The 10,931-nt window shown below is 41.3% G+C and overlaps 1 protein-coding gene across 2 annotated transcripts in view; it reads left to right on the top strand.

The window, feature by feature from the left end:
- Positions 1–1,207, top strand: part of ABTB3 (ankyrin repeat and BTB domain containing 3) — a 197,622-nt gene extending 196,415 nt beyond the window's left edge. For both annotated transcript variants that reach the window (XM_073567817.1, XM_073567816.1), the window contains one exon: positions 1–1,207. This exon is cut by the window's left edge and continues 1,928 nt beyond it. The gene's annotated coding sequence lies outside the window, so the exon portion shown is untranslated.
- Positions 1,208–10,931: the final 9,724 nt, after the last annotated feature.

Below are 10,931 nucleotides of genomic sequence, written 5' to 3'. Positions count from 1 at the left end.
TTCATTGACCTTTAGGTCCATTGCCCTTTAGATTCTATTGACTTTTCGGCCCATTGACCTTTAGATTCTATTGACCTTTAGGCCTATTGATCTTTAGACCCATTGCCCTTTAGATTTTTTTGACCTTTAGACCTATTGAAGTTTCGATTCTATTGATCTTTAGGCCTGTTGACCTTTAGGCCCATTGACCTTTAGATTCTATTGACATTTAGGTCCATTTGACTTTTAGATTCCATTCACCTTTAGATTCTATTCACATTTAGACCTATTGATCTTTAGGCCCACTGACCTTTAGATTCTATTAACCTTTAGGCCAATTGACCTTTAGGCCCATTGCCCTTTAGATTCTATTGACCTTTCAACCCAGTGACCTTTAGATTCTATTGACCTTTAGGCCTATTGATCTTTATACCCATTGCCCTTTAGGTTTCTTTGACCTTTAGACGTTTCGATTCTATTGATCTTTAGACCTATTGATGTTTAAGCCCATTGACCTTTAGATTCTATTGACCTTTAGGCCCATTTGGCTTTTAGATTCTATTGACCTTTAGGCCCTTTGCCTTTTAGATATTATTGACCTTTACGACCATTGATGTTTAGATTCTTTTGATCTTTAGTCCTATTGAACTTTAGGCCCATTGACTTTTAGATTCTATTGACGTTTAGGCCCATAGACCTTTAGGCCTATGTTTTTTTGTAACCTGGCACTGTTCAAAGATAGAGCCGATTCGGTCTACGCTTTTACCACTTTTTGTTGACTTTCCGATAGATCACAAATAACTTTCTGCCGTAAATTCTATTTATAATGAATTTTATGAAAATAAAATAAATTTAGCATGATAACTTAACGATGAATTATTGTATAGAAGGTTTGTTAACATCCGGTTCTGTCCTAATATATTTGTCCGAAGTATTTTTGACGTTGTCTCTGTAAATATTGTATAATTGCTTTAGAATCGGAGTTCGGGTGTGAAGATGAACATTCGTTAGAAAAAGTGATCATCTGGTGTGTTTTTCATCTATTTTTAAGAAAAAAAAAAGGATTCCTGTATGTTCTGTAAACTGTTACTGGAATGATAAAAACGGAAAAAAAAATCTATAATTTCAAATGTAAAATGAAAAAAAAAAAATATCCAGGAGCATGAAATTATATTTATTTGGGAAAAAGACCAATGTCCATTAAAATAAATTTCAGCTAAAAAGATAAGCCGCTTTTGTATGTATTTTGCAATGCTAAAATGACAAAGCTTCTGGGGATTTAAACAAAAAAAAAATGTGTATATACAGGAGCTTCTCACAAAATTAGAATATCATCAAAAAGTTAATTTATTTCAGTTCTTCAATACAAAAAGTGAATCTCATATATTCTATAGAGTCATTACAGCCAGGAAGTGAAGTTTCCACAATCACTGATGGTTTGCGGAGCCATGTCATCTGCTGGTGTAGGTCCACTGTGTTTTTTCAAGACCAAAGTCAGTGTCATGTGCAGAAATGCCCATACTTAGATGCCATGTCTGCGATCAATGAGGTTATTAATGGTTGTCTGAGGAATGTTCTGCCATGCTGAATGCACTTGGGTAAATCATCAAAATCCGCTGCTGGCAGCATTGTTATATTGAACTGCTGCTTATAGTATACTTTCGCGTTCTCTCATGAAGGCCTCTTCATGATGATGCCCATGTGGTCTTCAAACCTATCTATGGCTATCTTTGCGTCTGAGACAAGAGCAGGAGTCATCATTGAAGAAGATAAACCTCCACTGCTGGCCCCATTGCCGTCTTGCTCTGCACCATGATGGCATTTGAGAGTGGTGGCATGAGGTCAATGGACACTTGTAGATGCACATCTGGCGCGTAGTTCACTGTTATGCAAACGTCTTCTGATGGTTTGTGTTGACGCTGTTTGACTCCTTAGACTTGGTAATTTCCTTTTCAAAACAGAAAGGATCACTTTGCGTACATTCTTCAAATCTGGCAGGAAGACATGGACAACGCTGCAAAGAAGTCTTCACGAGGGGACATCACACTGGTCCCACTCCCAGGATTATGGTGTAGGGTGGCATAATGTACGGTGGCCCTATAGTGTTGATTGTAAGTACACTAACAGCTCCGTAGTACATTGATTTGATCATGGAACCATTGGTATAGCCATTTCTCCAAAGTTTTCATGGGTCCATTTTCCAACATGAGAACACGAAGCCGCGTGTTCTCTGAGCTACTGTGAGCAGCCTGTGTGGCCTAAACATGCTATCATGGCCTGCAGTGTCTCCGGACTTGTCTCCCATAGATCACATCTACGACATCATTGGTCAGCAATTGGACAGGAAGCTGCCGGCAGCGGATCTTGATGACTTGCCCAAGTGTATTCAGCGCAGCAGAACATTCCTCTATCAGTGAGGTTATTAATGACCTCACTGTAAGTGTTGAGAGATCTACAAGTGGCGCTCATACTCCACACTGAATAAATTGTTATGGTTTGAAAATATTTCCTTTTTTTCATCATTTGCAGATCATCAATGTCTCCATCCTGTGATTTCCATAATTCCACAACTTTTCCTTCTTGATGTTGCAGTTTCAATGTTGAGGCGTGTGTATGAGGTTTTAGCTTGCTCAGTAAGGTGCACACTAAATACTGAGGGTCTTCATGCCTAAACTCCAAGACCATATATAATATATATCATATATATCAGCTATACAGTATATAATATACATGATATCTACTTGACTATATATCTACAAGAGCAATACAATCTAATCAAACCCAATTGCAAATTTGGTTTATTAGCAAAATTTCCAAACTTTTTGCTATTTGAAATCAACCATTAAAACAAGAACAATATACCTTAATGCAACTAATATCGCAAGTGTTTTCTCCAAATTCAGCCCAAAATTACACTTTTACTGACCACTGCAGTCTCAGAATTATTTTCCTTATCTTGACGAGTGTCTTTAGCACTTAGTACATCCCCCATTGGCTGTTATAACCTGCTGCAAACATGATGCATAGCCAGACACCAACATCAGACATCGTTCCTGGGGAATCTTAGTCTATTCCTCAAGGACAATGATCTCCAGGTCAATTATATGAAGTTATGAAGAAAGTAGTTCAAAAAGTTAAGAAAAAAAAATCATTTCTTTCACAAAGAAAAGGATAGAGAAAGAAACAAAGATATTGCATTTTCCTAGATATATAGCTGGATGCATAGTCCCCACGAGGTCAAAGTTATAGGAACACTGGCTACACTACCTAGAGGTGGCAGACAGAGGAAGCTTTCACAGGCTGCCACCAGATTCCTGAGAAGGCTGGTGGCAGCAGGCACTGTGGTTTCAGTTTGCATGGTAAGATGCATACTAAATGCTCCAGGACGTTCACCTCTACTGACCCAAAAACTCAAGAAAAGTTGGCCCCAGTATGCTCAAAACCATATAAATAACACTCTGAAATTTTGGCATTCTCTTCTGTTGGATTGAAATAAAACTGAAACTTTTCTGGAGGAGGAAAAACAGCTTACGCTGACAAGGAAAACCTGTCCATAGTGGAGCATGGTGGTGTCTCTGTGATGCCTATAGTTATGCATGGCAGTGGTTCATTTATGTCTACAGAGAAGCATGGTGGTATCTAGGTGATATTTACAGTGAAGCTTGGTGCCTCTGGGATTACCTATATTTGAGCATGGCGGTGACTACAGTGAAACATGGTGTCTTTATCATGCCTATAGTTAAGTATAGTGGTGGCTTGATTATGTCTACAGTGAAGCTTGATGGTGGCTTCGCTATGTCAACAGTGAAGTACGGCAGTGGCTTGGCTATGTCTACATTGAGGCATAGCGGTAGCTCTGTTATGTTTACAGCAAAGCATGGCTGTTTCTCTGTGTTGTCTACAGCTACGCATGATGGCTTGGTTATAAGCAAAGTGAAGCAGGACTTTGGTTCGGTGATGTCTACAGTGAAGCATGACAGAACCTCGATGCCTACAGTGAAGCATGTCGGGGGCTGGTGAAGGTTTGGGACATCTTTGGTTCCACTGAGCACTGAGAAGCTCCAACATGTGAAGGGCAAGAGGAAATCAATCAAGTATCTGGATATCTTAGGAGAAAACATCACATCTTCTGTAAGTTGAAGCTTGGACATCAGTGGACCTTCCAATAGGAGAATGATCTCATGCATACCTCAAAGTCCACCAACGCTTGGTTTCAGAAGAAGTCGCATGACATGAAGCCTCTTGAAAATCTCTAGTGGGATTTGAAGAGAGCATTTGTAGCAAACCCAAAACCTATAAGTGACCTGGAGGCCATTGCAGCCATAGGGGCGCTACTAAGTACTAAAGATGCTTATCTTAAGGGGAGTGAATCATTCTGAGACTATATTTCCTCCAAATTTTTGCCTTTAAAAATAAGATCTGGGGTTTGCACGCGAAATAAATAGCATCACCCCCCCCCCCCCCCTCCATGACACCTTCCTCAGAACTGTACAAGAGCAACAGGGGGTCGCCTGCTAAACACACAGCACAGGCCGAGATCACAGGAGGAGAGAGCGGCCTGTCTGACAGCAGAAATCCGCACGGCTAATCTGGGCCATACTAATATTTGATCTTGAGATGTAAGTCGGGAGGTTTTTCATCCTCACTAAGCTTCACTTAACATTTCTTCACCATCTTTGAACGTCTTCCTTTTAATCTTGCCTTGTAAACTACATTTGCAGAGTTTCTGTCTGCAATGAATGAGTGAAGAAGAAAAAAAAAATCGAAACAAAAGAAGTATAATAAAGAAAAGGAAAACATCATTAAATGTATAAAATAGAAAGAAATGTGGCTAATTTTTGGGCATTTAGTCAAAATACATGGTCCGAAAATAGTCTTGTGTCTTTTTTAGCTACTATTTAAAAGGTGTGTATATTTTGGCAATCAATTTTCTTATTACTCAAATTCATCTAAGACAAAAATGTGGCTAATTTTTGGGCATTTAGTCAAGATACATGGTACATGATACATAGTCTTGTGTCTTTTTAGCAACTATACTTTTGCACTCAATTTTCTTATTACTCGAATTCTAAGACAAAAAATGTCTTGACTAAAAATCTACCGTTTTGTGTTTACAGCTCTTATCGCCTATGTGTCTCCAAGGTAACAGACTACAGTCAAACACTGTGTAGTCTGATCCTGCAGTTATACATTCTTTTCCTTGTCCCCTTTTTTGGTATATTCGAAAATTTACAAAAAGTTGGTGACAAATGGAATTGGGAATCAATGAGTTCAGAGAGATTTTGTAGACTTAGAACGGGAAGAAATTTTTAACCAGGGATATTTTCAAAGTTGCATTTTTTTTTAAATGTACCGAAGCAATAAAAAACCGTTGTAAAGGTGGACTTTCCCTTTAAAGGGGTTGTCCGACGAAAGACATTTAAGGCTTATCAATAGGATGCACCATAAATGTATGATAGGTACAGATCAAAAAGCAGGAACCGACATAATCCCCAGAATGGGGGTCCCCAATCACTGATGTCCGAGCACCAGTGAGTGGGGAGGCGATGGCGCATGCATCGCTTTCCATTTATTGATATAGGAGTTCTGACTTCAGCCAAGGAAATACTCTTGGCTGAATTCAGAACTCCCATAGGAATGAATAGAGAGCCGACGCATGCGCTACCGTCTCCCCACTCACTGTTGGTCGGACATCAGCGATCGGGGACCCCCATTCTGGAGATTGATGTCCGCCTCACCTCTTGAATTTGCACCTATCAGACATATCCTATGAGTATACTGCAAATGTCTTGTGCGGGACAATCCCTTTAATGATCCATTTTAGGTGTCCCCATAGATTTCAGCTACAAAGGCAGCAAAAAATGGTGTTGCGGTTGTTTCATTCTAAGAAACACTTTAGGACCCCAATAAACGGTATGTAAATCGCCTTCAAAGATTGACTTCGGGAAGACTTGAGATCAGAGGCATGAAGTTTTTGGGCCTTACTTCAAAATCTGAAACGGGGACCCCACCTACTATGTGCCACTTACAAAATCGGAGTCTTTTGTGGTGGAGGCTCCTGTCAAGTAACAGGTTCTAGGCCACGGAATTCATTTTCTCTGTAAACTCCACAGAGCTCTTTCTTTCGGTTTGGCCTAAATCTTTAGCCATGTGGTCTGGGTCATTAAAGAGAATTTGTCTTCAGGTCATAAGTGTGTAGTTTTTGCTCTGATTTTATTCCCGTTGATCCCCTGAGTATTCTGTTGCTTATTTTTTATAAATCTGACATACGGTTCCAGAGATATGGGCCTCTTTATTTAGTGAAACTTTTTATGGTGTTTACCAAGGGGGAGTTGCTCATAGGGTAATAATACAGTGCAGCCAAAAGACACACCCCTGAGGATCCTGTGAGCACCGCCCTCTTGTAAAGACTATAAAAGTTAGCACTAAATAAAAAGGTCCATATCTCTGGAACCATATGGCGGATTGATAAAAATCAAATAGCGGAAAACTCAAGGTAGCAGCAGAAATAAAATAAGAGCAAACACTGGACACTTTTGACCTGGTGACGTGTCCTCTTTAATAATCAGACATTGACTTGTAGGTTAACTACTTATAGGTAACACTGATGAGAGACTATTTACTCTATTAAAGGGAGGCCCAGAGTGAAAAAAACAAGGAGAGGCAGATAGTGGTGCGGTTATTGAGTAATTTAGCTTACCCCAGAGCTGGAATCCCAGCTACACTGCTAAGTACTACTGTAAAATGTCTATTATCCTGTTGCCGATACATTTGAACATACTCTTGAAGGAGAAACAAGCAGGAATATTTATGTTTCTGTGTATGGGAGATATCACAGAACTTTAATCCTGAAAAAAATACCTGAAATGTCAGAACTGCTTTAAGGAAACTCTCCGAAAATTTAGGATAATAGAAGAATATGTGTAAAATCTGGTGTAAAAATTTGAAGTGCTGACCATCAGTACATATCAACAGAGAAACATCATACAGGCAGGTTATGTACACATGACACCGATTTCCGCTCTTCTGCATTGGCCTTGGTCCGTCAAAATTTTTCTGCCTTTAGCTAGTGCCTAAAATTATGTTATGTAAAGAAGGCCCCAGACTTATTCTGCCATCTAGTGGACAGACTAGGTTGTACAGCTTTTATTTCAAAATCTGGGAGACAAAGAATTAATTAGGTCTACAGTATTTTTAATATTCAATGCAGGTTACCTTGGCGGTAAAGAGTAACTGCACTTTCACAAAACTTTTGACGTGTCATAGAAACATGTCAGAAGTTTTAATCAGTGGGATCTAGGGGCTGAGATATCCAACAGTTTAGGATCAGAAGCACTCAGCTCAACGCAGCTCTATGGAGACTAAAGAAGGACTCATACACTTTCCAAAGGAAAGCTCTTCCACATACCACAAAGCCGGCCATACAGGTAGTAACCCAACTTTACCAGGGACAGATAAGAAAACAGCTGAGTAGAGTATGGTTTCGGCTGTGTTACCGCTCAGCAGGGCTCTGTGCACAAGGACACACTTGTTTCGGGATAATTCTATCCTTTGTTTTCTTTTCCGGCCTCGGATACAACTGTGCTCCTCGTCGTATGAAATGCTGCCAACATGGCGGATTCAAGTGAAATCTCAGCCCTCTGTAAATGTGATACATTTGCCGTTGTTGTCACTTTCCAGCATGTGGCACATTCCTGTAGACTTACTAATAAGAATATTGTATGGATTATACAATAAAAGAAACAATAGGCATTCCATCCTATCATCCATAATCCCTATGGCAGCTGGGGGGGGGGGGTCACATACTTTAAGAAGAGTCAAATGTTTGGTCTAACAGTGATTACATGATTTATTAAAGTAGAAGTCTTATAAGAAAGAAAAAAAGCTGATCCGCTCCTCCGGTACTGAAAAAAAATAATAAAGATAATTCATCGTGTTCCTGGATCCATTTTGGGGGCATCATTAGCTCCGGTGCTCTGACAACCACTTTGTATTTGGGGCACAAAGGTAGCAGTGGTGGTCCAAAGCCCATTTTGGCACATATACAGAAAATAAATACACTAGTGTTATAAAAAGCACATGTTTTTGTAGTTTTAAAGGGGTTGTCCACTACTCGGACAACCCCTTCTCAATGACAATGTCATGAGATCCCCAGCAAAGCCTGTGCCAAAACCACTGGAAATGGCGCTGTCACCGGAGGTGAGTATAGCTGCTATTATTTTACCAGGGGGAAACATAGGGTAAATACACCAGTGTTGTAAAAGACACTTGGTTTCATAGATTTAAAGAGGTTATCCATTACTTGGACAACCCCTTCTCAATGACAATGTCATGAGATCCCTGCCAGAGCCTGTGCCAACACCACTGTATATATGCTTATCACTTGGTGGCCATACGCTCGCTAATATCACAGCTTATAAGCGCGGGTGTCACGTGTACCTGTCCTGTATGACATGACCTGCAGGCCGGTAACTTAAACAACAAGACAAGGGGGAAGGGAAAACAGTTACAACGGTGGGCCCTGCAATAGGGAACGGGGACGTGGAGACCTCCTGCACTCCCCTGAGGCAGTGTCCCTGAACACCCCTAACGTTCCCTATACAGGCTCCTCACCTGTCGCCGAGCAGGATACCTGTGTCCCTCACTCACCCTACACCTATCCCTTGCTAGAGAACTGGGTGGTGCAGACACTGGTCCCCACTGCTGTACTAATACACACCAAGGAAAATATGCAAACAGGGGAAAACACTTATCTTGCTCTGCTGCAGTCATCAGGCAGCAGAGTACATCACCGGATTAGCTTTTCACAGTGGCTCGACACCTCAGCCAGCTGCCACCTTCACCATCTCACTCTGCTGCGGACACCGGGCAGGCAGAGTTCTACACCAGTTTCAGCAGTGGCTCTACACCTCAGAGCCAGCTGCCCACTTCACCAGCTTTCAGCAGTGGCTTAACACCTCAGCCAGCTGCTCCCCTCACCGTGGTTGGAATCCAACTAAGGAAAAGCTGCTATCACCAACACCTGCTGATACACCATGTGACCTATTATAACAAAGGAAGAGTGGTCACATCAGCAGGGAAACCAAAAACATGTAATAACCCCAGTGACCACCAGGGGCAAAAGGTAAAACAAAGAAACCTATCAGGCTGTAATGACACTTGTGGCCACCGGGGGCAAAAACCCATATTAAGCCCCAGAAGCCTGAAAAGGAAAAAAAAAGGTTTACCTGAGGGAATCAGAATCTGACACAGATCCAAGAATTGGACTGTGACAGTGGGTGTCAGCTGTTATACAGCCGACATCCAAGAACAACATTCCCCAACTGGTCCTCAAAAGCCACCAACAGGTCATGTTTTTAGGATTTCCTTTGTATTGTCAAGGAGAAAATTGCAGTACCTGGATAGGCAAGAATTCCATCATCTAAGGAAATCCTGAAAACATGACCTGTTGGAGGCTCTTGAGGACCGGAGTTGGGGGGAACACTGTCCTAGGGCAACGGAGCTTGCTCCGATCTCAACAGTTCAAGTCTTAGATGCTACTGTCAAAAGTGACCTTGGCATGCAGGAGGTTAGAAACAAAAGAAAGGTCACTTTAACGCCTATCTACTGAAGCCCCCGTGTCTGGCTGCATCTCTACTCCTATGACGTCCAGCCCTTGAAGCCCAGAAGACTGTATATCACCATGACTGTACCGACTCGTAGAAGAAAGTTTACTTGTCAACTTTACCATAAAGTCAACCTCATACCAAACAAACTCTCGGAAACAATGGTTCCATAACTTCTTTCTTCTTTAATTTCCTGCCAATTGGGAATTATTTTTCCCCTTTTCAGAAAATCTTACATCTTTCGAGAAGACCACCACCCACTCTTTGTCGTACTCGTCACCAGGATCTTTAGATCTAGCGGGAATCGTTTGCAGATGTCAGCTCCAGTGAGTCAGACGTATACACTTTTTCCACGCTCCCACTCAGGGACCCCGAGTGGAGAATTTAGCAATGTTTTCTTGCGTGAATCCAATGGTGCAGAATGTTGACTGCATCGGTAGGCGGTATTATGTCATTTCACGCTATCATGCATATTAATTTACTTACCATATTCACAGATCTGTATTTTATTTATAAATGACCTCGTATAAAATGTTATCACCCGCGCTGATTATGTTACCGGCTCATATAAGACTAGATGTTCTTCATGCTTTTCAGTTGTTCAGATTTTCCCATAAACCAGATCCATTAACGTGGGAAATTTTTTAAAAAATTTGCATGAACATTTCTGATCTATTTAAGAGTTGCTTCCAAAGACGGTGGGGCTGGGAATGTCCCATGATTTTGGATGTGTATTTATTGTTCAGAAAATTGCCCCAAAGTGTCCATTTTTGAAGCTGGAGGGTTATGAGCAAGAACTGGACTTTAAGCACTCTCCCGACCTGTGTGTATAGTGGGTGAAAACACTTCTTCAACACTGAAATTGCAGCACAAAGAAGAAAAACTCGCGGAATTTCAGAAATCACAGGATGGATAGACAAGTTATTGATCTGAAAATGATGAAAAAATGGAAAGAAAATTTTCAAAACATCTAGATTTCTTCAGTCTGGAGTATGAGGGTCACTTGTAGAAATTCCGACACTTATGGCCTTGGCTGCTATTAGTGAGGTCATTAATGGTCGTCTGAGGAACCTTCTGCCATACTGAACGCACTTGAGCAAATCATCAAGATCCGCTGCTGGCAGCTCCTGTGCAATCACCGACCAATGATGGCCCAGATGTGCTTGATGGGAGACAAGTCTGGAGATGCTGCAGTCCATGGTAGCACGTTTAGGCCACAATGGCTGCTCACAGTAGCTCAAGGAACATTGCAGCTTGGCGTTGTTGTGTTGAAAAACTGCTTCTGGGACACAATGGAGAAATGGCCGCACCACTGGTTCCATGACTGATCCATACTGTAAGTGAAAT

The sequence above is a fragment of the Dendrobates tinctorius genome, unplaced genomic scaffold (genome assembly GCF_039654945.1).
Source record: "Dendrobates tinctorius isolate UK_male_01 unplaced genomic scaffold, ASM3965494v1 ptg000020l, whole genome shotgun sequence".
In the NCBI taxonomy this organism is placed as follows: domain Eukaryota; kingdom Metazoa; phylum Chordata; class Amphibia; order Anura; family Dendrobatidae; genus Dendrobates; species Dendrobates tinctorius.
The sequence above is the reverse complement of the archived record's forward strand: the minus strand, read 5'-3'. Positions and strand labels throughout refer to the sequence as shown.